General features: G+C 49.5%; 1 protein-coding gene and 1 long non-coding RNA gene across 8 annotated transcripts in view; one reads left to right on the top strand and one right to left on the bottom strand.

Annotated features, from left to right (window-relative positions):
* The window catches only part of LOC142588201 (prolyl endopeptidase FAP-like), a 501,149-nt gene that overhangs the window by 133,869 nt on the left and 340,608 nt on the right, over window positions 1-26,672 (bottom strand). The gene's annotated exons all lie outside the window — the stretch shown is intronic.
* Window positions 7,019-26,672, top strand: part of LOC142588269 (uncharacterized) — a 140,957-nt gene continuing 121,303 nt past the window's right edge. Inside the window, exons 1-2 of the long non-coding RNA XR_012829697.1 lie at window positions 7,019-7,291; window positions 22,843-23,001. This is a non-coding gene — a long non-coding RNA (uncharacterized LOC142588269). The remainder of the gene's footprint in view (window positions 7,292-22,842; window positions 23,002-26,672) is intronic.

Genomic DNA, 26,672 nt, shown 5'->3' with positions numbered 1-26,672 from the left:
CTGCTAAAGGCTATTCTTGAGTTAGAGGCTGAGGATGACGAGCTGTCGGAATGCCTTGAGACCATGGAGGAGAGGGAGACTGCAAAAAGACAGGAGCGCGAACTTAAAGAGCAAAAAGAAAAAGAAGAGCGCGAACTTAAAGAGCAAAAAGAAAAAGAAGAGCGTGAACGTAAAGAACAGAAAGAAAAAGAAGAGCGTGACCGTCAACACGCTTTGGAAATGAAGCGTCTCGAGGTAGAGATGGAACGCGCTCGTAATGGAAGTCAGGCACACGGTGCAGGAGAACGAGTATTGTTCAAAATGACTGACCTGATGCGGCCGTTTAAGCTTGGAGAGGACATTGGTTTGTTCCTGGTTAACTTTGAGCGAACGTGCGAGAAGCAGGGGTTCTCTCGGGAAACGTGGCCACAGCGCTTGCTCACTTTGTTACCCGGCGAGGCGGCCGACGTAGTCGCTCGCTTGGATAGAGAGGAAGCAGAGGATTTCGACAAAGTAAAATCGAGTCTGCTAAAAAAGTACCGGCTGTCTGCGGAGGCGTTCCGTCGGAAGTTTCGGGAAAATGAGAAAGACAGAAGTGAGTCATATACAGAGTTTGCGTATAGGCTTATGTCGAACATGCAGGAGTGGCTCAAAGAAGAGAAAGCGTTTGGTGACCACGATAAAGTTCTGCAGTGTTTCGGGCTAGAACAGTTTTATAGTCGGTTACCGGAGAACGTGCGATACTGGGTCTTGGATAGGCCAGACGTTTGTACGGTGGCTAGAGCCGCTGAGCTAGCCGAGGAGTTTGTGACGCGTCGAGCTCGCGGAGCTAAGGACGGTCAAAAGGGTGAATTTGGCTCGAAGTTTGAGAGGCGGAAGTTCACACCCATGAGAGCAAAGGGGAACACGCGTAGTGCGGATGCGAGTGGAAGCAGTGCGACCGAACCTAAGGAGACGGCGGCAGCCGAAGCCGAACGCAGAAAGCGGTTCGAGATGAGGCAAGCGCGCGTTTGTTATACGTGCCAGAAGCCGGGTCACTTTTCGGCGCAGTGTCCGGAAACAACACCAAAAGTTGTGTTTTTTTTCAATAGGCAGCACTGACGAGAACATGAAGCTTCTCGAGCCTTACATGCGAGACCTCCTCGTGAACGGGAAAGAGTGCCGAGTGCTTCGCGATTCCGCAGCTACGATGGATGTAGTTCACCCGTCTTACGTAGAACCCCATATGTTCACGGGCGAGTGCGCATGGATCAAGCAAGCCGTGGAAGCTCATAGCGTGTGTCTGCCGGTAGCAAAAGTGCTTATTGAAGGACCTTTCGGAGCGCTTGAGACAGAGGCGGCAGTGTCATCTATGCTGCCACCCCAGTACCCGTACCTATTTTCAAACAGGTCCGATCACCTCCTGCGCGAGAAGGGGCTTTTGTTTGGTGAAGCTAGTGTTCAGGCCTTAACAAGATCGAAGGTTCGGGAGCTCGCTGCAAAGGCGGTAGTTGCGGGGCCGACGTTATCAAACAACGAAAAAGGGTCAGAGGCGCAGCAAGCTGATATTCCGAGCACGCCCGAACTGAATAAACTTGAGTCTGTAACGTTAAAGGCGCCAGATACTGGAGAGGAAATGCCCGATTCGGGAAAGTTAGAAGAGCTATCTACTGATTTGCTCATCGCGCCTACGTCAGACGGACTTGATAGGTTGCTAAAAGTCAGCCGGTCGGCTTTGATAGCCGAGCAAAAAAAGGATGGCAGCCTGGAAAACGTGCGCTGCAATGTCAAAGAAGGTATCGCCAGGAAAACTGCGCGTTTTGTGGAAAGAGGTGGAGTCCTGTACCGGAAGTATCTAGACCGCAGAGGAGTGGAGTTCGATCAGCTGATCGTGCCTCAATGCTATCGTCAGGATCTGTTGCGCTTGTCACACGGGGGTTCGTGGTCCGGACACCTTGGAGTTAAGAAAACTAAGGACCGTCTCTTGCAAGAGTACTATTGGCCAGGGTGTTTTCGGGACGCAGACCATTTCGTGAGGACATGTGACACTTGTCAGCGGGTGGGCAAACCAGGGGACAAATCAAGGGCGCCGTTGAAATTGGTACCTATCATTACGGAGCCTTTTAGACGGCTCGTTATTGATACAGTGGGACCTCTGCCGGTAACAGCCACGGGGTACAGACACATTTTGACTGTGATCTGCCCAGCGACAAAGTTCCCTGAAGCAGTGCCGCTTAAAGAACTCAGCTCAGTTGAGATAGTTAATGCACTACTGTCCATATTTGCGCGAGTTGGTTTCCCTGCGGAAATCCAATCAGATCAGGGCACAGTGTTTACTAGCGCTTTGACGACAACTTTTCTCGAAAGGTGTGGGGTAAAGCTGTTACACAGCTCAGTGTACCACCCACAGTCGAATTCCGTTGAGAAGCTCCACTCCGTCATGAAGCGCGTGTTGAGAGCGTTGTGTTTTGAACATCGAACTGACTGGGAGCTGTGTCTGCCTGGGGTGATGTTTGCTTTAAGGACCGCGCCGCATGCAGCTACGGGGTTTTCGCCAGCTGAACTGGTGTACGGTCGCTCGCTTCGATCTCCGCTTCGCATGCTTCGAGAATCGTGGGAAGGTAGGGGCGACGACCCAGTCGTGGTGGAGTACGTGCTTAAGCTCCTCGAACGCTTAAGAAGGGCACAGGAGTTGTCAGGTGAAGCAATGACAAAGGCCCAGCAGAGGGCCAAGGTTTATTATGATCGGACAGCCAGGGCCCGTCGTTTTGAGGTTGGCGATGAGGTCATGATATTGCGCACATCGCTAAACAACAAACTAGACGTGCAGTGGGAGGGCCCCGCACGAATTGTTCAGAAACTGTCGGACGTTAACTACGTGGTAAGTCTGCCAGGAAAGCGGAAAGCACAGCAAGTTTACCACTGTAATCTGCTCAAACCTTATAGACAAAGGGAAGCAGTGGTGTGCATGATGGTAAACGTTCCTGAAGAGCTTCCGGTCGAGCTTCCAGGACTAGGCTCAGTGACGAACAGGGAAGACACCGGTCAAGTCATTAGTGACCTTATCAGTAAAGCACCGCTGTCGCCCGAGCAGAAAACCGAACTACACCAGCTATTACAAGAGTTTCAAGGTCTGTTCTCTGAGAGGCCTGGTAGGACTTCTGTACTTACTCATGATATAGAACTTACCTCCCCAGAGCCAGTACGATCCAAGGCGTATCGGGTGTCACCCCGCCAGAGCGATATTATGAAGGCTGAGGTAAAGAAAATGCTACAGCTCGGTGTTATTGAGGCAGGTGAGAGTGATTATACCTCCCCTTTGATTTTAGTTGAGGTACCGGGCAAGGAACCTCGTCCTTGCGTCGACTACCGCAGGCTTAATTCCATCACTAAGGATCAAATTTATCCGATCCCTAACATCGAGGAGCGCCTTGAGAAAGTTAGTAGCGCTCAGTTTATTTCCACCCTAGATCTTGTCAGGGGTTATTGGCAGGTTCCACTTACAGAAGAGGCTAGTAGGTATGCGGCGTTCATTTCACCAATGGGAACATTCCGTCCTAAAGTGTTGAGTTTTGGTTTGAAGAACGCGCCATACTGTTTTTCAAGCCTCATGGATAAAGTGTTGCGGGGACAGCAAGAATTCGCTTTACCGTATCTAGACGACGTAGCGATATTCTCCGCATCCTGGTCTGAGCATATGACACACTTGCGGGCAGTGCTAACCCGCCTGCGCGAAGCGGGCTTGACAGTCAAGGCTCCTAAGTGCCAGTTAGCACAGGCCGAGGTTGTCTACCTCGGTCACGTGATTGGTCAGGGTCGTCGCCGCCCCTCTGAAATAAAAGTGGCCGCTGTGCGAGACTTTCCGCAACCGCGCACCAAGACCGATATTCGGTCGTTCTTGGGTGTCGCCGGCTACTATCAGAGGTACATCCCTAGGTACTCTGATATCGCGGCTCCCCTGACGGATGCTCTAAGAAAAACAGAGCCTCAAACAGTCGTCTGGGACGAGACAAAGGAAAGAGCTTTTAGCGCCCTAAAGAGTGCCCTAACAAGCCAGCCTGTGCTACGATCGCCAGACTATACAAAAGGGTTCATTGTTCAGTGCGATGCTAGTGAGCGAGGCATGGGCGTTGTACTGTGCCAACGGGAAAATGGAGAAGTAGAACACCCCGTCCTGTATGCTAGTCGTAAGCTGTCCAGTCGTGAGCAGGCGTATAGCGCCACCGAGAAAGAGTGTGCGTGTCTCGTGTGGGCCGTTCAGAAATTGTCATGCTATCTAGCCGGCTCGAGGTTTATCATTGAGACGGATCACTGCCCTCTCCAATGGCTGCAGACCATCTCTCCCAAAAATGGCCGCCTCCTGCGCTGGAGCCTCGCTTTACAACAATATTCCTTTGAGGTGCGTTACAAAAAGGGGAGTCTCAACGGTAACGCCGATGGCTTAAGTCGAAGCCCCTAACGTAGGAATCAGCCTCAAAATTGTTTGTTACTGATGTTTTTCTTCCTGAGGCAGGATTTTTTTTAACATATTGCTTTTGTTTAGTGTTTCAAAGTGATGATATGCTTTCTAGTGCAATTTTTCAATTTGTGGACGCGTTCTGAGTGATGCTAGACTACTGTAAGGAACTAGGCAGTGGTATAAAAAGGGGAAAGAGCCTGGCAGGGCTTAGTGAGGGTTGTGCCGTGCTTGCTGACTGAGCGGTTGAGTTTCAGCGTAGTTCTAACGCTTGCCGGGAACGAGAACAAAAATGTGAACTCTCCCGAAGTCACTTTGCAGTGTCCCGTGCGAACCTGAACGAGAGAACGAGGCCTTCTCTGTGCGCTGCGCTCAAGAAACGTCGAGGGACGCCCGACTTCGGTTATGAGCATCATCGAGCGACATCCCTCCGGCCAGCGGATGCAGTCCCCTGTCCATCGGGATCTCCTTCCCCCGGCGGGGCGGTCTGTTGCGTTTCGCCTGCGACACGTGGTTTTGCCGGCGCGACTGCGGCGGGGCGGCAGACATTTTGGCCCGATCGTCGTCGCCGCAACACTCATCGGCAGGTGTTTCCAGGCGCGACTGCGGCGATGCGACCGCAAAGGATCACCCTCTCATTCCAGTCATTGTGCCCGAAACAGGCGATGCCAAAGCAGGGATCATCCTCTCATTCCAGTCATTGTGCCCGAAACAGGCGATGCCAAAGCAGGGATCATCCTCTCATTCCAGTCATTGTGCCCGAAACAGGCGATGCCAAAGCAGGGATCATCCTCTCATTCCAGTCATTGTGCCCGAAACAGGCGATGCCAAAGCAGGGATCATCCTCTCATTACAGTCATGGTGCTACGGCAGCGCTACAACAGGGTGCTACGAGATCGTGCTCGACAGGGTGCTACGAGATCGTGCTCAACATGGTGCTACGGCAGCGCTACGACAGTGTGCGTCACCATTAGCCCATTGTACATTCACGTGCTCGTCTTTTGAGGGGTTCCTTCTTGCCCTCAACTGCGAGAGTATAAAAACAGCTGCCCCCGGACGCCAAGAAGGAGGGCTCCGATTTCTTCTGCTGAGTAAAGTGCTCTCCCGTCTCTCTACTTCGGTCAACCTGACCACCTACTCTTTGCGATGTTAAAATAAACAAGTTGTTTTGTTGTTACCAGTCGACTCATGCTTTGCCGGGACCTTCGGATGCTTCCAGTTGTACCCCAGGCCGCCAGGCCAACGCTACCCTTGGGGCTTGCGACCCAGGTACAACCACGGGCGTCAGCGCCGAGTTCCCAACAGATCGTACCAGCGGTGCGATCCCAAACAATAACGCTCATATTTTTGGCGCCACAATGGACTAAAACTGGCACAAAGAATACAGATAAATAAATAAATAAATAAATAAATAAATAAATAAATAAATAAATAAATAAATAAATGAAAAGACTGTGTGTGCCTTAAAATGCGCGTCTCGACATAACTTGCCAAGGCTAATTATGAGAACGAACCGTTACGTACCTGCAGCGTTTTGTAAAGCTGATAAAATGAAAGGTAAACAAGCGCAGCACAACAAACACAGCACAAAGGAAAGGGGAAGGACACGCTTGTAGACAACGATTGTCCCGTGTCCACCTATACTTTTCTTTGTGCTGTGCTTGATGTTCGCGCTCATTAGTTATGTCAAATCGTATGAGGTTTCCTGAAGGTTGCCTATATTGTACCGGTCAGCTTGCCCCTGAGTAGGAATGGTGCTCTTAAAATCCCAATGTCCATGTAATGTAGAATCATTGTTCATCTTCAGCAAAAGGAAGCCGTGATAGGCAGCCGTAACCATTGTAGGGAACGCGTAGATCAAGAAAAGAAATATAAAGAGAAGATGAAAAACCAAACACGCCTGCAAGTGCCGTTGAACTGCTTTTCTGTTTTGTTTGTGTGTGTATGTAAAAGCTAGCGAAAGGGGAAGGAGACGCAGAGGGAAAAGGGGGAACTAAAGTAAAGTTCGATGGGGACTTTGGGGAAAATGTCTCAAAAGCTGTGCCGCAAAAGTGTGACGGCTATTACCAGTGAGAAATATGAAATAGTAAAAGCACAAGAAGAACGACTGCGTGTGTAAGCGTTTACGAAAAGTAAGAAGAAACAAAAACGATAGACGCACCCAGACGGACTAGCAAACTGAGCGCCTCCCGTGAGCGGAACGCAAGTTCAGCGCGCTACTGCAGCCGGCCTTGAAGGAGACGGCCACCCCTCCGGTATAAGCGCCAAGCAGTGAAGCCTCTTCTCCGCCCTCCGTGGCACGAGCACGTCTCCATTAGAGAGACTTGCCGGAGCACCGCGCTAAGCCGTTGCGAAACGCCGAGATGGAAGCGGCGAGTGCGGTCGGCGAGGATGAGGAGACGCGAAGGTCAGTTCCGACTGTCGGCTATAGCCGCGCGTCGGCGCACGCTGGTTTGTTTATCCCGACGGTTGTTCTTGCGCCGGTCGGAGAATGGCGAGCGAGGAGGAGGAGGGCACAGCTGCTCCCGCAGTGAGTCCGCATCGCAACGCGTCGCTGCCGCTTGCGAAAGGAAACGAGCGAGAGCCCTCGGGGGAATAATCACGCAGCGCCGCCGTGCAGGACTCCGCCAGGGTGCGAGCAGTGTCAGCAGGAAGTCAAGCCTGTCGCGCTGCCGGGGATGCAGGCTTTCTCATCTTGACAGCCAGTCAGCAATGAGGCCCCGAAAACTACATTTCTTTACGTGTATTAATATCTTCGCAGTTTAAACCTCCTGCACAGATCAAGTGTAGTGAAAAGAAAAGAAAAATACGACAAGTTTCAGCGACTTCTCGTTGACTGACATCTGGTGCAGCGAAGAGCTGCCTTGAAGAGACACCGTGAGTAAACTAAATACACTGATTTCATTGCATTTGCGCACCGCCTAATAAATGCTCGCGATAGAAGCGAAAGCGTTGCTTCCGCTTAGATTCGAGGAACGCAGAGGTTATAACACAGTGAATGGAATTACTCTTGCCCCGTGGTGTTCCGCAGCGGTTGCCCTGTAAGCCAGAAGTGCGATTATGCCGTGGCAAAGGCCTTCTGCAGCATCGACAGTTAAAGGGGCAGGCCCTTGCTTAATTGAAGTTTGGCGTTTTACGTGCTAAAACCACGATCTGATTATGAGGTGCGCCGTAGTAGGGAACTCCGGAATAATTTTGATCAACTGAGGTTCATTAACATGCAACTATAATGCACGTGCACGAGATTTTTTAGCATTTGGACTCCATTGAAATGCGGCCGCCGCGGCTCGGATTCAATCTCGAGACCTCGCGATTGTGCCTGTTTTGATGCTGGTAGTAGTGTTTCCTTCCAACTTATAATTTTCATTTTATATAATCATTCATGATGACGATCACTTCCACCACATCGCCTGAGTATCACGAAAGTCCCGTGGGTGCTTGGCAAATATAGCTGCTCTTTGTAATAACTGCGTCCAAATTTTGACGATGACGGCACTTTTTTTGAAAATCTGGTGACAGTAATTCAATACAGCATCCTGATACGCCGAGCAGCAAGAACCGTATAATAGGGAGTTGCAGTGCTTGTCTCTGGTAAAGCGAAGACCAACCGGTGCAGTTTTATGACGCGATCGCTAAGTCTCATTAGGAGAGACTATAATTACTTATGTGAAAGGACTAAGGTACCACCCGATGTAACCCGTTTACTACGCCAGGTTTTGGGAGGACGAGGATGTGTTCCAGTACACTCGATCATCAATTCTAATTTTAGGTCTACTCGTGCGACGCATAGCATGATAAACGCTTTACGATAACGAGGTAACAACGAAAGGGAACTCTCCGATTGTGTCAAACCAAAATGTTTTTTAATGTTTTGTTTGACTGCAGAAATTAATTTGCATTTCTTTCAACTAACGAGAGCCGCGTTGCCCGCCAACAAGGTGCATGGCGATATGTACGCCATATCTGGCACCACTGAGGTAATTCCCGTCAAAGTGCCCGATTGCTCTCTTTCGTCTCCCGCCTTCCCCTCTCCCCCAAGAAAAAGGAATAGAGAAAAAGAAATGAAAAGGACAGACGAAACAAAAAGAGGCATTTAGTATTATAAAAGCGACCCATGATCGTGGTCGCGAATTTCGCACCTATAGCTTTATCGCAATGGCAGGAAGATGAGGCGAAATTGGGGTTCTTTTTTCGCGAACAAGCCAGATCTATAAGGTATGGCTCAGAGAACGTACGAGGTCACTAGGTAAATAGCCGCACGCGCTCGGCGCGAGTGCGCTCGCGGGAGAAACGCAAATGAGCTGCTAATGAACACACGACCCGAACAGAGTGAAAAAGATGCAAGAAAAAAATGAAGGAAAGAAGGGAGGCATGGGCGTCCGGGGATGCACAGCCGGCTTCAGTTTATGAGGCGGGTTAGTACGCGTCTAATATGCGAGAAAAAAGTGGGCGATGGTGCTTCGATGAGAGGAAGTAAGGAAAGGTGAGGGAATGAGCGAGAGCAGAGGAAGGGCGAGCATTGTGGAGACGCGGCACTCGCTAATGGGATTGCCACTTAGAAAGCACGTCCGGAGGCTGCGGGAAACACGCCCAGAGGCGCCTGCTGTGTCTCCTGCTCGGCCTCGATAACAGTGCCCCGCAGGGAAGGACGAGTTGCCGTCCCCGTGGGAGTTACGCGCGCCTAACGATCTGCAGCTGATCGTGGCCAGATCAGCGGCGCCCAGCGGTGCGAGACGCGGCGGGCCACGGCCGGCGGGCCCAGATAGCGGCCGGCAGAGAGCGACGACACGCGGTGCATGCCGGCGCTTCGTGACGGCGTCCCCCAGCATACGTAGCACGCGGCAAACGGTCGAAGAGGCGCCGTCCGCGCAACGCATCGCTTACGACTGTTCATGTATTCCACGCATCCAAGGTCAAGGCACGTTAGAGCGCGAGGTTACTGTACGATGAAGAGCTTAGCAAAGAAATGAAAAATGTCATGGGCAAGAACCAGCGAGCGGTAATCACAAAGATGTTCATAAGGATTGGCTGAAGTATGTTCTTATGAACAATGCTAGCGTAAGGGAAAATTCCGGCGAATACTGATGCTGCGCATATTAGCGAATGCAGTCGGCCAACGGCAAAGAGAACGGGAATCTTTGTGAATTTGGCCTCAGGGGCGTCGTATTTATACAGTTTCCGTGAGATGGATTGTATCGTTCGCTATCACTACTGTCACTTGCTTGCACAACGCGTTCTCTAGATAAGATACATTGGTCTTGTTGATTCTTGGTTCTCGCAGTGCATTGATGCCTAATCTTTTTGTTTTCGGTCGTGCGTATGCTGACGCATACATTCGCACGCTGATACGTATGTAAATAAATGTAATGTAATAAATGTATGTAAAATCAGCGCTTTGTGTGTCCAGTTTATTAGTCCGTTCCCAGTCGTCTGCCGTGCTGTATCGTGAATTCAGTGAGTTCTCTTGAACGCCAACTGCTACCAAAGTCCGAGCTGCGTTTGAGGTGTGCTTTGCGAGGCAGAAACTCCGTGTATTGTACGCGTTCCGACACACTTGGATGGACGCAAACGTGCTTTCACGCTCCTGTGTGCTCTTAATATGGCGCGGTCGCTGCTATAACGGTCGGAATGGAACGATGCCGCGTGGTGTGCAGCGTATCGCATAAGATGACAGATGGGTTCACGCGCCATTCATTCTTAAGGCACGCATATAGCCCATGATGGTGCACCGTTTGTTTCGAAATGCTATTGTGATTAATTTTTCACTAGTAACTGAGCCTTTGACTGGCCCGTTTGTAAGTAAACTGCAAAATCAATCTGTTGCAAATTAAAAAAAAAACATTATCACTCTCTCAGGTTCAACCAGCGGCTAATCATTGCGCCAGTGATGTCGGTGGTCGTTTACCACGTTAGTGAAAGGCATTTTTTTTTCTTCTAGCACATTGTTTTAGTATATAAACGTTTTATTTCTCTAGCAATGCCAGGACAGTGCAGTTCAGAGAGACACCCCTCTTTAGCTTTTTTGCACAGACGTGTCCCCGGCTGACGCATTCGAAAGACGGTTTAATTAATTACGACAGTACACGGTTCAACATTTGAACCAGTCGCTGTGTCTATTAGTTTTTTTCATTGATGCTTCCCAGAGAGTGCTATGCCTGTTGATAAATATGCTTACGTTTGAACAGCGACTAATTAAAAAAGGACCGCCGACCAATACAGCATGTTTTCTTGCCTATTGCATGTATTTTTAAGTGGCATCTATGCGCAACCAGTGCACATACCGGCGCCGTGACCGGTTAATATTGGCATCGCAGCACGTTTCAGAGATATGAGGAGTCCCTGCGGAGCGAAAAAAAAAGAAAGTACGTATGTCTCACTTGGCATGCGCGCATATCGATAGTAAGTATACTGCGCTGAAGATGGATCTGTAAGCTGTGAGGAAACCAACCAGTCTGTTGCGAGAAAACAAAACAAAACAGAATAAAAACCATTTCTCTTACGTCGGATACGTTGATAATTATTACCACGTTAAAGAAATTATGTTGATGACCGCTTCCCTACCAGGTGTCATTTTCCTTGCCTTTCTGGCCCTTGTATTCCGGAAGCATAGATCAGCCCACGATATTTTTTATTTTTGTTTTTGTGAGCGCACCCCTTATAGAGCAATCACCAAATTTGGCGTATGACAGTGACCGGCGTTCGTATAAGAAAAAAAAAAACTAATTTAATTTAGCAGACATGTTCGGAGAGGAAAGTATCACGCCTATTCAATTGCACAAAAGCAAAAGCTGCAGTCTTCGCGCCACAAAATGCTTTTCTTTTTTTTTTCTTTTTTCAAACCAGTCAGCGCTAGCCGTGCTCATTACCGTGAAATGAAACTTCACTTTTATCGCGCGATAAAACCCAAATATAAAGTGCGCTTCGCCCGCGCGAAAAATAATGAAACAATGGTGCGCGAAGAACGGCGCGCAATATTTTTACTGTCAATATGGAACATGGGTGCAAAATATGCATTAAAGAAAGCTAAAGCAAGCCCGAAACTACTCTCATCCCGCTGCGTTCTTTAGTTTCACTATTTTGCTGAGCATATTTATAAAGGCCCTCCTTTTCGAAGACGTAGTAATGATAGTATACAAAGTAAGAAATATACTGAAGAAATAGAAGTGTTTTTTTTAAGCATATCATATTCACCAGTCAGCTTTCGCTCTCGTAGAGGGGAATCTTCAGCAAGAACACTCGCGAATAGGTGACATGATATTCTGGAATAAATATTTCGCTTCGCTATAAGAGTGGCAGACCTCTAACGAATCACTACAGAAGCGTGTCGTTAAGGTGCCCCATTTGATAAACTACTGAGATGTTAATGTGCTTGCATACGTCGCAATTTCATCAAAAGAGCAGAGTGTTGTTAGGATGCCGCGCCTTCTAATTTGTTTGCTCGGTATTTGATTGTCTCGACAAAGCTACAGCTAATGCACAAACTTAACCCTGAGAACAATGTGAAAGGAAACCTGTAAAAAGAAGACCGTCCCACGTAAAAGTGCGCCACAAAATTCTAGCATTTACCTGTATGTTCAGCGTGCTGACAGAACACATAAATACCGAAATAGAAATTCGCTAGGAAATTACATTTAGAGAATTCCGCATTCAGCTTTTGCATCAGCTAACGGTTATGTCGCCTATGTAAAATATATATGGAACTGCCACCTATAGAAAATCTTTATACACATACGTATCGAAACGACTTACAGTGAACATTACGGGATACATGAATGGCTACCCATATTCCAAAAAATAAAATAAAACAAAAGATACACCTTCTTTGTCATCTTCTCGTCTCTCTTTTTTAAATTTCCCCATACCGATAACTAAGACGCTACACTCCTTTGACCTACACATGGGTACCTCGGAGACAGGCAGAGAAAAATATATGCATATATAGGCTAAACTTGTTTCCCCAGAATCGGCAGAAAGGAAATACCTGGCGCGAGCCGCTCCGAGAATTCATTAGCCTTTCCACGCTCTTCCGAAAGATACATGCCTAGCGGCAAGAGAAGCACTTCCTTTCAATGGCCTGTATCTGCGTTAGGTGAGTGCTTATCGCGGGAAAATACCACTTTCAGCAGTCAGGAAGCAAGGTCCCCTCAGAAGGGATAACAGACAGAGTTGGCAAGTATAACGAAAGCTCTTGCCCGAGTATCGAGGACACAAGTACAATAAGCTCACAGTTTCGATCGCTGCCCGTAGACGTCGAAAACCGCCGTGGTCGTCGTATACAGGGCGTTTATTTCTTTTTTAAATTATACAGATTTGCCATAAAAAGGCTATAAGCGTAGCGAACGTGGTGCTTTGCAGACGAGTTCCTATAGGCGAGTCGGACATACTTTGCCTCTAATGATCTGCGCTTCAGAAGGCTAATGCAGCAAAAAATTATTAATTAATGTTTTTTTAGTAGTGCCTTAGTTGCTTAAATGGCGAACTTGAAGGCAGTCACATTTTAATGCACCCTCATTTTCTAAAATCTTGAAGCTCGCACCTAACTCGGGACATTGTTATCGAGTTTCGACGTTAAACCTAGGCAATATCGACACCGAGCGCCACGGCAGTGCCGGAAAGGCGGCCCCGCTATCAAATCAGACCGAAGCGCCCCGTGACGACAAGCGCGAGTAAGTCGCGATCGAGCAACGTCTCAGCCAGTCGCGACAGCTACAGATACGATGCGCTTTGCTTGGCAAGCATATGCGACTGTGTGGCTCGGGTCAGGATTTGCTGCGGCATGCTATCAAACTTTCCCCCACGCTTCTTTACGGGGTATTGACGCCTGACCCGCAGCGGGACGCGCTCAGTCTCGATATTTCCTCGAACGAGCTATGGAATTTAATGATGAATATTTAGAATTAGGTGCCATTTTCAATATTTTTAAAGGATTGGTGCGTATGAAAACGCCACTGTCTCCAAATTTGTCCTTCAGACAACTGCACTCAAAGCACTAATAAAAAAAGCTAATTAATAAGTTTTGCTTGTTCATTATTCTTCTTAAGTTCACCTAATTAGCGGCAAAGTATATCCGCCTCGCTTAAGAACTCGCCTGCAAGAACGCCACATTCGCTGCGCTCATTCCTTCTTTATAGAAAAATCTTTATGGTCTAAAAAAACAGGCGACCCTAATCTTTGACATAGGTGTCTCTTAGTGGCACTCGCACCTCGGTGTTGGTGTTCTTTAGGTAAAGGTAGCGAACGTCTTTCCCCTGGCACAATATGCGGGCGAGGAGCGAGGGAGGGCGAGGATTCAGAAATTATGGGGTTTTACGTGCCAAAACCACTTTCTGATTATGAGGCACGCCGTAGTGGAGGACTCCGGAAATTTTGACCACCTGGGGTTCTTTAACGTGCACCTAAATCTAAGTACACGGGTGTTTTCGCATTTCGCCCCCATCGAAATGCGGCCGCCGTGGCAGGGAGGGCGAGGATGGATGGGTGACTGGATGTTATGAGCGTCCCCTGTTTGGATCCGGACTGCTGGTACGATCTGTTGGGAACTCGGCGCTGACGCCCGTGGTTGTACCTGGGTCGCAAGCCCCAAGGGTAGCGTTGGCCTGGCGGCCTGGGGTACAACTGCAAGCATCCGAAGGTCCCGGCAAAGCATGAGTCGACAGGTAACAACGAAACAACTTGTTTATTTTAACATCGCAAAGAGTTGGTGGTCAGGTTTGACCGAAGTAGAGAGACGGGAGAGTACTTCACTCAACGGAAGAAATCGGAGCCCTCCTCTGGCGTCCGGGGGCAGCTGTTTTTATACTCTCGCAGTTGAGGGCAAGAAGGAACCCCTCAAAAGACGAGCACGTGAATGTACAATGGGCTAATGGTGACGCACACTGTCGTAGCGATGCCGTAGCACCATGTCGTGGCGCTGCGCACGATCTCGTAGCACCTGGTCGTGGCGCTGCGCAGCACACTGTCGTGGCGCTGCGCAGCATACTGTCGTGGCGCTGCGCAGCACACTGTCGTGGCGCTGCCGGTCGGACACAATGACTGTAACGAGAAGATGGTCCCTGCTTTGGCATCGCCTGTTTCGGGCACAATGACTGGAACGAGATCCCTGCTTTGGCATCGCCTGTTTCGGGCCCAATAACTGGAAGGAGATCCCTGCTTTGGCCTCGCCTGTTTCGGGCACAATGACTGGAACGAAATCCCTAGGCGGTCGCATCGCCGCAGACGCGCCTGGAAACACCTGGCGATGAGTGTTGCGGTGACGACGATCGGGCCAAAATGTCCGCCGCCCCGCCGCCGTCGCGCCGGCAAAACCACGTGTCGCAGGCGAAACGCAACAGACCGCCCCGCCGGGGAAAGGAGATCCCGATGGACAGGGGACTGCATCCGCTGTCCGGAGGGATGTCGCTCGATGATGCTCATAACCGAAGTCGGGCGTCCCTTGACGTTTCTTGAGCGCAGCGCACAGAGAAGGCCTCGTTCTCTCGTTCAGGTTCGCACGGGACACTGCAAAGTGACTTCGGGAGAGTTCACATTTTTGTTCTCGTTCCCGGCAAGCGTTAGAACTACGCTGAAAACTCAACCGCTCAGTCAGCAAGCACGGCACAACCCTCACTAAGCCCTGCCAGGCTCTTTCCCCTTTTTATACCACTGCCTAGTTCCTTACAGTAGTCTAGCATCACTCAGAACGCGTCCACAAATTGAAAAATTGCACTAGAAAGCATATCATCACTTTGAAACACTAAACAAAAGCAATATGTTAAAAAAAATCCTGCCTCAGGAAGAAAAACATCAGTAACAAACAATTTTGAGGCTGATTCCTACGTTAGGGGCTTCGACTTAAGCCATCGGCGTTACCGTTGAGACTCCCCTTTTTGTAACGCACCTCAAAGGAATATTGTTGTAAAGCGAGGCTCCAGCGCAGGAGGCGGCCATTTTTGGGAGAGATGGTCTGCAGCCATTGGAGAGGGCAGTGATCTGTCTCAATGATAAACCTCGAGCCGGCTAGATAGCATGACAATTTCTGAACGGCCCACACGAGACATGCACACTCTTTCTCGGTGGCGCTATACGCCTGCTCACGACTGGTCAGCTTACGACTAGCATACAGGACGGGGTGTTCTACTTCTCCATTTTCCCGTTGGCACAGTACAACGCCCATGCCTCGCTCACTAGCATCGCATTGAACAATGAACCCTTTTGTATAGTCTGGCGATCGTAGCACAGGCTGGCTTGTTAGGGCACTCTTTAGGGCGCTAAAAGCTCTTTCCTTGGTCTCGTCCCAGACGACTGTTTGAGGCTCTGTCTTTCTTAGAGCATCCGTCAGGGGAGCCGCGATATCAGAGTACCTAGGGATGTACCTCTGATAGTAGCCGGCGACACCTAAGAACGACCGAATATCGGTCTTTGTGCGCGGTTGCGGAAAGTCTCGCACAGCGGCCACTTTTATTTCAGAGGGGCGGCGACGACCCTGACCAATCACGTGACCGAGGTAGACAACCTCGGCCTGTGCTAACTGGCACTTAGGAGCCTTTACTGTCAAGCCTGCTTCGCGCAGGCGGGTTAGCACTGCCCGCAAGTGTGTCATATGCTCAGACCAGGATGCGGAGAATATCGCTACGTCGTCTAGATACGGTAAAGCGAATTCTTGCTGTCCCCGCAACACTTTATCCATGAGACTTGAAAAACAGTATGGCGCGTTCTTCAAACCAAAACTCAACACTTTAGGACGGAATGTTCCCATTGGTGAAATGAACGCCGCATACCTACTAGCCTCTTCTGTAAGTGGAACCTGCCAATAACCCCTGACAAGATCTAGGGTGGAAATAAACTGAGCGCTACTAACTTTCTCAAGGCGCTCCTCGATGTTAGGGATCGGATAAATTTGATCCTTAGTGATGGAATTAAGCCTGCGGTAGTCGACGCAAGGACGAGGTTCCTTGCCCGGTACCTCAACTAAAATCAAAGGGGAGGTATAATCACTCTCACCTGCCTCAATAACACCGAGCTGTAGCATTTTCTTTACCTCAGCCTCCATAATATCGCTCTGGCGGGGTGACACCCGATACGCCTTGGATCGTACTGGCCCTGTGGAGGTAAGTTCTATATCATGAGTAAGTACAGAAGTCCTACCAGGCCTCTCAGAGAATAGACCTTGAAACTCTTGTAATAGCTGGTGTAGTTCGGTTTTCTGCTCAGGCGACAGCGGTGCTTTACTGATAAGGTCACTAATGACTTGACCGGTGTCTTCCCTGTTCGTCACTGAGCCTAGTCCTGGAAGCTCGACCGGAAGCTCTTCAGGAACGTTTACCATCATGCACACCACTGCTTCCCTTTGTCTATAAGGTTTGAGCAGATTACAGTGGTAAACTTGCCGTGCTTTCCGCTTTCCTGGCAGACTTACCACGTAGTTAACGTCCGACAGTTTCTGAACAATTCGCGCTGGGCCCTCCCACTGCACGTCTAGTTTGTTGTTTAGCGATGTGCGCAATATCATGACCTCATCGCCAACCTCAAAACGACGGGCCCTGGCTGTCCGATCATAATAAACCTTGGCCCTCTGCTGGGCCTTTGTCATTGCTTCACCTGACAACTCCTGTGCCCTTCTTAAGCGTTCGAGGAGCTTAAGCACGTACTCCACCACGACTGGGTCGTCGCCCCTACCTTCCCATGATTCTCGAAGCATGCGAAGCGGAGATCGAAGCGAGCGACCGTACACCAGTTCAGCTGGCGAAAACCCCGTAGCCGCATGCGGCGCGGTCCTTAAAGCAAACATCACCCCAGGCAGACACAGCTCCCAGTCAGTTTGATGTTCAAAACACAAGGCTCTCAACACGCGCTTCATGACGGAGTGGAGCTTCTCAACGGAATTCGACTGTGGGTGGTACACTGAGCTGTGTAGCAGCTTTACCCCACACCTTTCGAGAAAAGTTGTCGTCAAAGCGCTAGTAAACACTGTGCCCTGATCTGATTGAATTTCTGCAGGAAAACCAACTCGCGCAAATGTGGACAGTAGTGCATTGACTATCTCAACTGAGCTGAGTTCTTTAAGCGGCACTGCTTCAGGGAACTTTGTCGCTGGGCAGATCACAGTCAAAATGTGTCTGTACCCCGTGGCTGTTACCGGCAGAGGTCCCACTGTATCAATAACGAGCCGTCTAAAAGGCTCCGTAATGATAGGTACCAATTTCAACGGCGCCCTCGATTTGTCCCCTGGTTTGCCCACCCGCTGACAAGTGTCACATGTCCTCACGAAATGGTCTGCGTCCCGAAAACACCCTGGCCAATAGTACTCTTGCAAGAGACGGTCCTTAGTTTTCTTAACTCCTAGGTGTCCGGACCACGAACCCCCATGTGACAAGCGCAACAGATCCTGACGATAGCATTGAGGCACGACCAGCTGATCGAACTCCACTCCTCGGCGGTCTAGATACTTCCGGTACAGGACTCCACCTCTTTCCACAAAACGCGCAGTTTTCCTGGCGATACCTTCTTTGACATTGCAGCGCACGTTTTCCAGGCTGCCATCCTTTTTTTGCTCGGCTATCAAAGCCGTCCGGCTGACTTTTAGCAACCTATCAAGTCCGTCTGACGTAGGCGCGATGAGCAAATCAGTAGATAGCTCTTCTAACTTTCCCGCGTCGGGCGTTTCCTCTCCAGTATCTGGTGCCTTTAACGTTACAGACTCAAGTCTATTCAGTTCGGGCGTGCTCTGAATATCAGCTTGCTGCGCCTCTGACCCTTTTTCGTTGTTTGATAACGTCGGCCCCGCAACTACCGCCTTTGCAGCGAGCTCCCGAACCTTCGATCTGGTTAAGGCCTGAACACTAGCTTCACCAAACAAAAGCCCCTTCTCGCGCAGGAGGTGATCGGACCTGTTTGAAAATAGGTACGGGTACTGGGGTGGCAGCATAGATGACACTGCCGCCTCTGTCTCAAGCGCTCCGAAAGGTCCTTCAATAAGCACTTTTGCTACTGGCAGACACACGCTATGAGCTTCCACGGCTTGCTTGATCCACGCGCACTCGCCCGTGAACATATGGGGTTCTACGTAAGACGGGTGAACTACATCCACTGTAGCTGCGGAATCGCGAAGCACTCGGCACTCTTTCCCGTTCACGAGGAGGTCTCGCATGTAAGGCTCAAGAAGCTTCATGTTCTCGTCAGTGCTGCCTATTGAAAAAAACACAACTTTTGGTGTTGTTTCCGGACACTGCGCCGAAAAGTGACCCGGCTTCTGGCACGTATAACACAAGCGCGCTCGCCTCATCTCGAACCGCTTTCTGCGTTTGGCTGCCGCCGTCTCTTTACGTTTGGTCGGATTGCTTTCACTCGCATCCTCACTACGCGTGTCCCCCTTAAATCTCATGGGCGTGAACCTTGGCCTCTCAGACTTGGAGCCAAATTCACCCTTTTGACCGTCCTTAGCTCCGCGAGCTCGACGCGTCACAAACTCCTCGGCTAGCTCAGCGGCTCTAGCCACCGTACTCACGTCTGGCCTATCCAAGACCCAGTATCGCACGTTCTCCGGTAACCGACTATAAAACTGTTCTAGCCCGAAACACTGCAGAACTTTATCGTGGTCACCAAACGCTTTCTCTTCTTTGAGCCACTCCTGCATGTTCGACATAAGCCTATACGCAAACTCTGTATATGACTCACTTCTGCCTTTCTCATTTTCCCGAAACTTCCGACGGAACGCTTCCGCAGACAGCCGGTACTTTTTTAGCAGACTCGATTTTACTTTGTCGAAATCCTCTGCTTCCTCTCTATCCAAGCGAGCGACTACGTCGGCCGCCTCGCCGGGTAACAAAGTGAGCAAGCGCTGTGGCCACGTTTCCCGAGAGAACCCCTGCTTCTCGCACGTTCGCTCAAAGTTAACCAGGAACAAACCAATGTCCTCTCCAAGCTTAAACGGCCGCATCAGGTCAGTCATTTTGAACAATACGCGTTCTCCTGCACCGTGTGCCTGACTTCCATTACGAGCGCGTTCCATCTCTACCTCGAGACGCTTCATTTCCAAAGCGTGTTCGCGCTCTTCTTTTTCTTTCTGCTCTTTAAGTTCGCGCTCCTGTCTTTTTGACCTCTCCTCAATAGTCTCAAGGCATTCCGACAGCTCGTCATCCTCAGCCTCTAACTCAAGAATAGCCGTTATCAGTTCCGGTTTTCTTAGTTTGTCTGAGACATCCAGACCCAACTCTCTTGCAAGCTCCAACAATTTCGGTTTGCGCAACGACTTCAAATCCATGGCTGCTCTGAATGCTGCTTTCTCTACTGCTTACTATTGTCTTGCCGCAAACTAACCCGGCAGCAACGACAACCACAATTACCAGCTCTGTTTCTGACACTAACAAAAAGCCTGGCAAAGCTCAGTAGAAGAAAGTCCCGCACTCACCAAACCTCGCAGGCAGGAATTCCGCGCAGTCGTTCCGCTGCAGGCAACCAGTCGTCACACAGGGCTCGTTGCACTGCTCCCGGATCGTCGTTGAGCTGCTCAGCATACAGTCAACTGCATCTCTTCGCTGCTGGCCTCCGTTGTCGCGATCTCGCCGCTGGCAGACCGTTGTTTGAAGTCGTAGGCGATCCCACCGCTGCCACCAGATGTTTGGATCCGGACTGCTGGTACGATCTGTTGGGAACTCGGCGCTGACGCCCGTGGTTGTACCTGGGTCGCAAGCCCCAAGGGTAGCGTTGGCCTGGCGGCCTGGGGTACAACTGCAAGCATCCGAAGGTCCCGGCAAAGCATGAGTCGACAGGTAACAACGAAACAACTTGTTTATTTTAACATCGCAAAGAGTTGGTGGTCAGGTTTGACCGAAGTAGAGAGACGGGAGAGTACTTCACTCAACGGAAGAAATCGGAGCCCTCCTCTGGCGTCCGGGGGCAGCTGTTTTTATACTCTCGCAGTTGAGGGCAAGAAGGAACCCCTCAAAAGACGAGCACGTGAATGTACAATGGGCTAATGGTGACGCACACTGTCGTAGCGATGCCGTAGCACCATGTCGTGGCGCTGCGCACGATCTCGTAGCACCTGGTCGTGGCGCTGCGCAGCACACTGTCGTGGCGCTGCGCAGCATACTGTCGTGGCGCTGCGCAGCACACTGTCGTGGCGCTGCCGGTCGGACACAATGACTGTAACGAGAAGATGGTCCCTGCTTTGGCATCGCCTGTTTCGGGCACAATGACTGGAACGAGATCCCTGCTTTGGCATCGCCTGTTTCGGGCCCAATAACTGGAAGGAGATCCCTGCTTTGGCCTCGCCTGTTTCGGGCACAATGACTGGAACGAAATCCCTAGGCGGTCGCATCGCCGCAGACGCGCCTGGAAACACCTGGCGATGAGTGTTGCGGTGACGACGATCGGGCCAAAATGTCCGCCGCCCCGCCGCCGTCGCGCCGGCAAAACCACGTGTCGCAGGCGAAACGCAACACCCCATTGGAACGGGGCGGTGGGTTGCGCCACCAAGCTCTTGTTATTTTATTGCCTGATGTCCTACCTACGTTAAAAAAGAAAAAAAGAGAAAAAAAAAACACCCGCGATGAATTCCCATAACCAAAGTTTCTGAACCCTTATTGTGAACTTTGTTTTTGTACGCCTCCGTTGTTTGTCGTTTCCCTACTTTTCTTCCAACAATCTTCCAATCGCCTCTTACTTATCTCTATTGCAGACATGTTTTCTTTAATCCTGCTCTCGCTAAACCAAAGGGCTTCCAGGAGGCCAGTGATTCCTAAATCGACCGCTGGGCAGATATCTTCACATTCTAATACAACATGCTCCATCATTTCCCTAGCTTTACCGCAGCAAGCACATGCTTCTTCCTTCTTATACCTCGCTTTATAGGTGCGTGTTCTAAGGCACCCTGCTCTCGCTTCGAAAAGTAATGAGCTTCCGTTTGAGTTATCACAAATTGCTTCTTTCCTGATTTAGTTTTTTCCTCTTAAGTAGTTACTCATGGCAGGTTTCTTTTCCATTGCCGCCACCCATGAGATTAACTCAGCCTCCCTGAGTTTCCGCTTGACGTTCTTTGTTGCTGTGTTGCTCACCATACAGGTCGCATACTTGCTGGTAAGCTTCCTAGTTCTTTTCCTCCACTGTGTGTCAATGTTTTTCCTGTACAGATACCTCAACACTCTCCCATCCCATTTACTTTCTGCCATATTCTTCAGTAATTCTTCATAATTATATTACACTGTGAGCTTCCCTCACTTTAAAGCTTGTCCAGCCCATTTCACCCAGCACAGCTTCATTTGTAGACTTCCAGTGAGTGCCCAATGAGAGGCGTCCCACTGACCTTTGGTTGCCATCGAGTCCTGATTGTACCCCTGATTTCAAGCAAACAACCGCATTTCCAAATGTAAGTCCTGGAACCATTACACCTTTCCACATACCCTGCAGCACCTCGTACCTATTGCATCCCCACAGCGCTCTGCGTTTCATTATGGCCGCATTTCTCTTCCTCTTTACCGTTATTGATTTTCGTGTGTTTCCATATATCCATTGCCTTAGTTTATCCCTATACCGAGGAGGAAGCGCAGCACGCGCCACCTGGCGGGGCGTAGCCTCCTAGCGAGCGGCGCACGAAGCGCACCTTACGCGCTCCCTGCGGCGATGACGTCAGAGCATGTACCGAGCGCGCGCGCAGCTGTTGCGAGCGAGCAGGTGAGCGCCGAGAGAGAAGCGATAGAGGATGGACTGACGTCACATCCACTCTGCTAGGCCGATGTTCAGTCTATGCAGGAAATTGTTTTCCATTACACGGTTAAACATCGTGCCAACTTCTTGTGTTTGACGTCATCAGTGATGTCATTACTGCCGCTTTCTACTTCCGGGTTTCCAGAAATTTCGCCAAAGTCGCGCTCACGCGGCGGGTCTCTAAAGTCTACGATTCTGTGCTTTGGTGTGCGGAAATCGGTGATTTCTAATTAATTATAATTATTGCAGACACTTCAGTAACTCAGTAACTGAACTTGCAGCTAAACATATGCTCTGATATCATACGAATAATTAAAACCATGAATTTCGCACGGTACATATTTTTTCTATTTTTTCTGATTGATTTCTAATTTCGTCCGCGGTCATCTTAGGAGGTGAACCGGAAGTGTTGCGCAAGAAACAAGAGTGTCACTCGATGCTCGTGCCACTAAAAAGTGAACACCCCGTATATGAGCGCATGGCCACTCATCAGACAGCCATTTCTTTTCTCCTGGTAACGCAACAGCCTGTGTGTGCGTTTATTCTTACGTTACTTAATGATTTCTCTCTATTGATCTCGGCGCTAATAGAAAACGTTTAGCTGCTTATCTTCTTATCCCGTGCAACTGTGGTCACTGGTGTTAAATACCCGTGCCGGTTACCCTTCACAGACGCCGGCCTTCGTCGTAAAACGGTGTTATCATTTTGTCGTTCCAAATGTCTCCTGATCACTGCGAACTGGCCAGTCAGCGGAGAGAACGGAGCCGAAGTTAATGACGAGACTCAGCCGACGCTAGATGCATGGCATCGCAGGCTCGGGCAGCTAAAGTGAACAGCACCTCACCTCTTACAGGCGACTGCAACGTCAGAACGAAAGAAGCCGGAAGGCTTTGGCCGCAAAAATGGTGAGGTTTACCTTTTCCTTCTTTTGCCGCAGACTTCACTCACAACAGTCAGAATACAAAGGCATGTGCGAGTAACCGAGCAATCCGGAAAGCACCAGCATTTATGTGCAAGTACGTATGACCTGCAAGCCTACTTATATGCGGCTCAGCATAAGGCCCCTGGATCTTACGGCGCAGTATCATGCACACTGCACCCTAGGCACCACAATACGGCGATATATTTCTGCAAGAAAGCGAAATGGGCTTAATAGGGTCTACTGCGGTCAGCTGCATCCTAAATGAGACGCTGCATCGGGCCGGATCAACTTACTTTGCAGTTGCCTGTTACGTTAGTCGATCTTGAGAAGTGACACTCTTCCACTGTGGCTTTGCCACGGAGATACAACGGCAATTATAACCTTTATGCTAGCTATGACACTCTATAAAATTATTACTGGAATTTAGATAATGAAACAGCGAATGCAAAAAAACAAGAAAAAAAAAACAGTCGCAAGAACAGCCTGCCGCTCTATGGTAAAGTTTCTAGAATGAACGCAGAGAAAGAGAGAACAAAACACACAGTGGCCACACAAACGGCGGAGACGCTCAGTGGAATATATACGCTCCTCTTAGCGCGCAATTAGCCCGCCAAGTGCAGGAGACGCGGAACTAGCCGCAGCGGCGCGGAAGCCCGCGTTGCCCATTAACGGGCATTCTTCCAAGCCACTCTTGCCGGCCTAATGGAAAGGACCAGGGCCTTGGCAATGGCCCCACCGTGCGAGTGCGGCCGTCAGTTTTCCGGCCCACTCCTCGCATAACGTTCGGCCGCGTGGTGCACTCGGGAAATTAAGAAAAAGGAAAAACAATTAAAGAAAGAAGGGGAGGAAACGAAGTTACAAAATTGCATTACTTGCGCATACCTGCGGGTAATTCTGATCAGGCGCCTCGAAAGGAAGGCCGCGAGCTGCGTCTCAAGCAGCTGCACACCGCTAAGCGGCGCATCAGCTGACGCACCAGCGAGCGTGTCCCCTACGATACCCGGTGGATTAAAAATGCTCTTATGGGAAAATATCCGTATTAACCAAACGTGTATTATGCAAAAGAAGTTTCGTACATACGCGTCCTGTTCCAAGTGGCTTCGAGGATTTCTAAGGATGAATACCAACTGTTTCGAAACGCCGCGTTACACGTGTCGTCAGTGGCATCAAATTGATGCTACATATTTGTCGCCATGGCCGTTAATAGTGCTGTATAACGCTATCAAGACGTGGTTTTCGCAAACATGTATATAAATACTCAGGAGAGTGCAGGGAGGGACAGTCACCACTGTCGTGGTATCAGTAGGGCATCGCAGACGTTATGTGGAAGTTGTGAGTTGGGACCCCACCGGTAATGTTCTGTATTGTTGTCTTTCATTTCACGTTTTTTTTTCTTACCTGTGTACCAAGAAAACACAAAAAGACATAAAATAACACCTTCCTTGCGCTTTCCCTAGTTGAAATAATTAGAAACGGCTCCACTCCGCCATAATTTTGGTTTCGGTGATTGCTGGTTCCTCGGCGGTTAGTTCTCTCATTCGACTCCCTCGTTTCCCACGACACTACTGCTCTTGAATTCAAATTCCTTGCCGGAATCAAACGGTGATGTTAAACCTGCGTGTGGGTTTTCTTGGAGCATACTTGGGCAGCGAGTATAACAGCCATGCGGTTGAAGAGCTCAAAGTTCTACTATCCAGTGAGTGAAATAACGGGGTACCGAAATTTACGAGGTCGAGTTGATTGAGGTTGTTTTAACACCGTGGGATGTACGTTGCGCGCTGCTGAGCATGAGGATTTGAGTACATTTCTTATAGTTGCCGCTTTGACAGAAAAGATGGCGAAACACGCATTGAGACTATTTAGCAAAATAAAATAAAGAAAGGAGTTGACGCAAAATAAGTAAAACATGGGCCCTATAAGGTAAAAATATCCCATTCTGTTTTTATTCCCATCTCCTGACGTCAAACTTGCGTAACCACCGACGCAAGCATCGGGTGGTAACCCACAGCGTTGTTTGCAAAGCCCAATCAAACGCGCTTCTCGTTTATACGATGTCACTTGCTTTTGCTTTCAAAGCTAATACCATTGCCTACATCGAGCAGTTTTTTTTATCTAACTGGCTGAGTAGAGGCGAGGAGCACGCTCAAGTGGAGAAGGATTTGATGGGGCCAAGCAAGCACAGTGAAAGTAGATAACTGGGGGAGGAGGGTGGTGCCGGCGTCTGCGATTTGTCCGCTTCCCGTTCTTAGCTTGCGGTGGCTCGTCGAAAATCGCGGCGGCGTTCAACGGAAGGTTAAAAATGCCGCTAAAACGGATCCTCAGTAAAGTAGAGTTGGCAGAACAATGGCTTATACATGCCGAAAGGTCTCGATAACGTTATACTGCCACGAAAAATCTTTTATTATACGCAAATAAATCCATGCTCCACGGGAGCTCGAAGTAGCCAATGCCACAGCGATCGGCGGGCAGCCACCTTGCATTCCTTTCGGAACGGGGTAGTCTCGTACTCTTCAGAAAAAATATTCAGCTTTGTTCGGCATATTAATGCGTCTTTAACGGGTACATGTCACCATGACGCGGTGAGTTTTCGCGGTTTCGTGACGTCGCGTGACAGACAGGTAAGCAAATGGCGAAAAAGGCGTCGCATGAGAAATTATTATTTTTCTTTCGTTCTGCTTAATCATGCATAATAATTGTCCACATATCATATCAGATGGGGCGTTCTCGCGGTTTTCGTGACGTCGCGTGACAGACAGGCGCAGTTGGTGGTCACACGAAAATTTTTTGACCAATCGTCGAGGGCTGATTCCTGCATTGGAATAGAAAAGTTTGGCATAGCTTTACGTTATTGCGCCCCATATATATGGCGGCCAGCCAGCTACACTGACAAAAACTAAACGAGTAGGCGAATATTTGTTACGAACGGCAGCATCGGCATGAGCGATTGCATGCGAGGTCGATGAACATTGCATAACGGAGCACAATTAACAAAAGCATCAGGGCCCGAATTTACAAAAAGCTCTTACGCTATAATTGTTCGGAAGAGAAAATTTCAAGCAATACTAACGCTGGAGATATTAGTGAAAGCCACCGGCCAATGGGAAAATGCACTTACGAAAGAAAAGCTTTGTGAATTCAGCTTCTACGTACATTAAAGGCAGTATGCTTTGGTAAATTCACGCATCCATCTTGGGAGGTCACATTCGCGCACGCGCGCGCAAGAACGCACTCCCAAGGTGCCGAGCACGTGTCTGTGAACTTAGTATGGCTTAAGGAGGCCATACGTGATTTCTGAGGCAAGGCTTTAGAGGTGAAAATAATTTAAGGACCCTAATTGTTTTTCCCCCTCTGCTTGTCGCATTATTATCAGGGCCATCATTCATCGAAGGGGTTCTCATTAAAGCGATGTTGGCAAATCGTGGCGGCGAACAAGGGCGGCCGGACAATTACGAACAGTCCTTACAAACCGAAAGCTTCGTGAATTCGGGGACTTATTCACCAATCTATTCGTTCGTAAGAACATTTTGCCACTGGCCGGCCGCCATCGCTAACAATATTGTCACCGTTTTTCACGGAATCAGCACGGTTATCTAGTTATTGCTCAACGCAAGGTGCGCCTGCTGTATTCCAAATTTCATGAATGCTGTCGCCGAT

The sequence above is a fragment of the Dermacentor variabilis genome, chromosome 1, assembly GCF_050947875.1.
Source record: "Dermacentor variabilis isolate Ectoservices chromosome 1, ASM5094787v1, whole genome shotgun sequence".
Classification (NCBI taxonomy): domain Eukaryota; kingdom Metazoa; phylum Arthropoda; class Arachnida; order Ixodida; family Ixodidae; genus Dermacentor; species Dermacentor variabilis.
The sequence above is the reverse complement of the archived record's forward strand: the minus strand, read 5'-3'. Positions and strand labels throughout refer to the sequence as shown.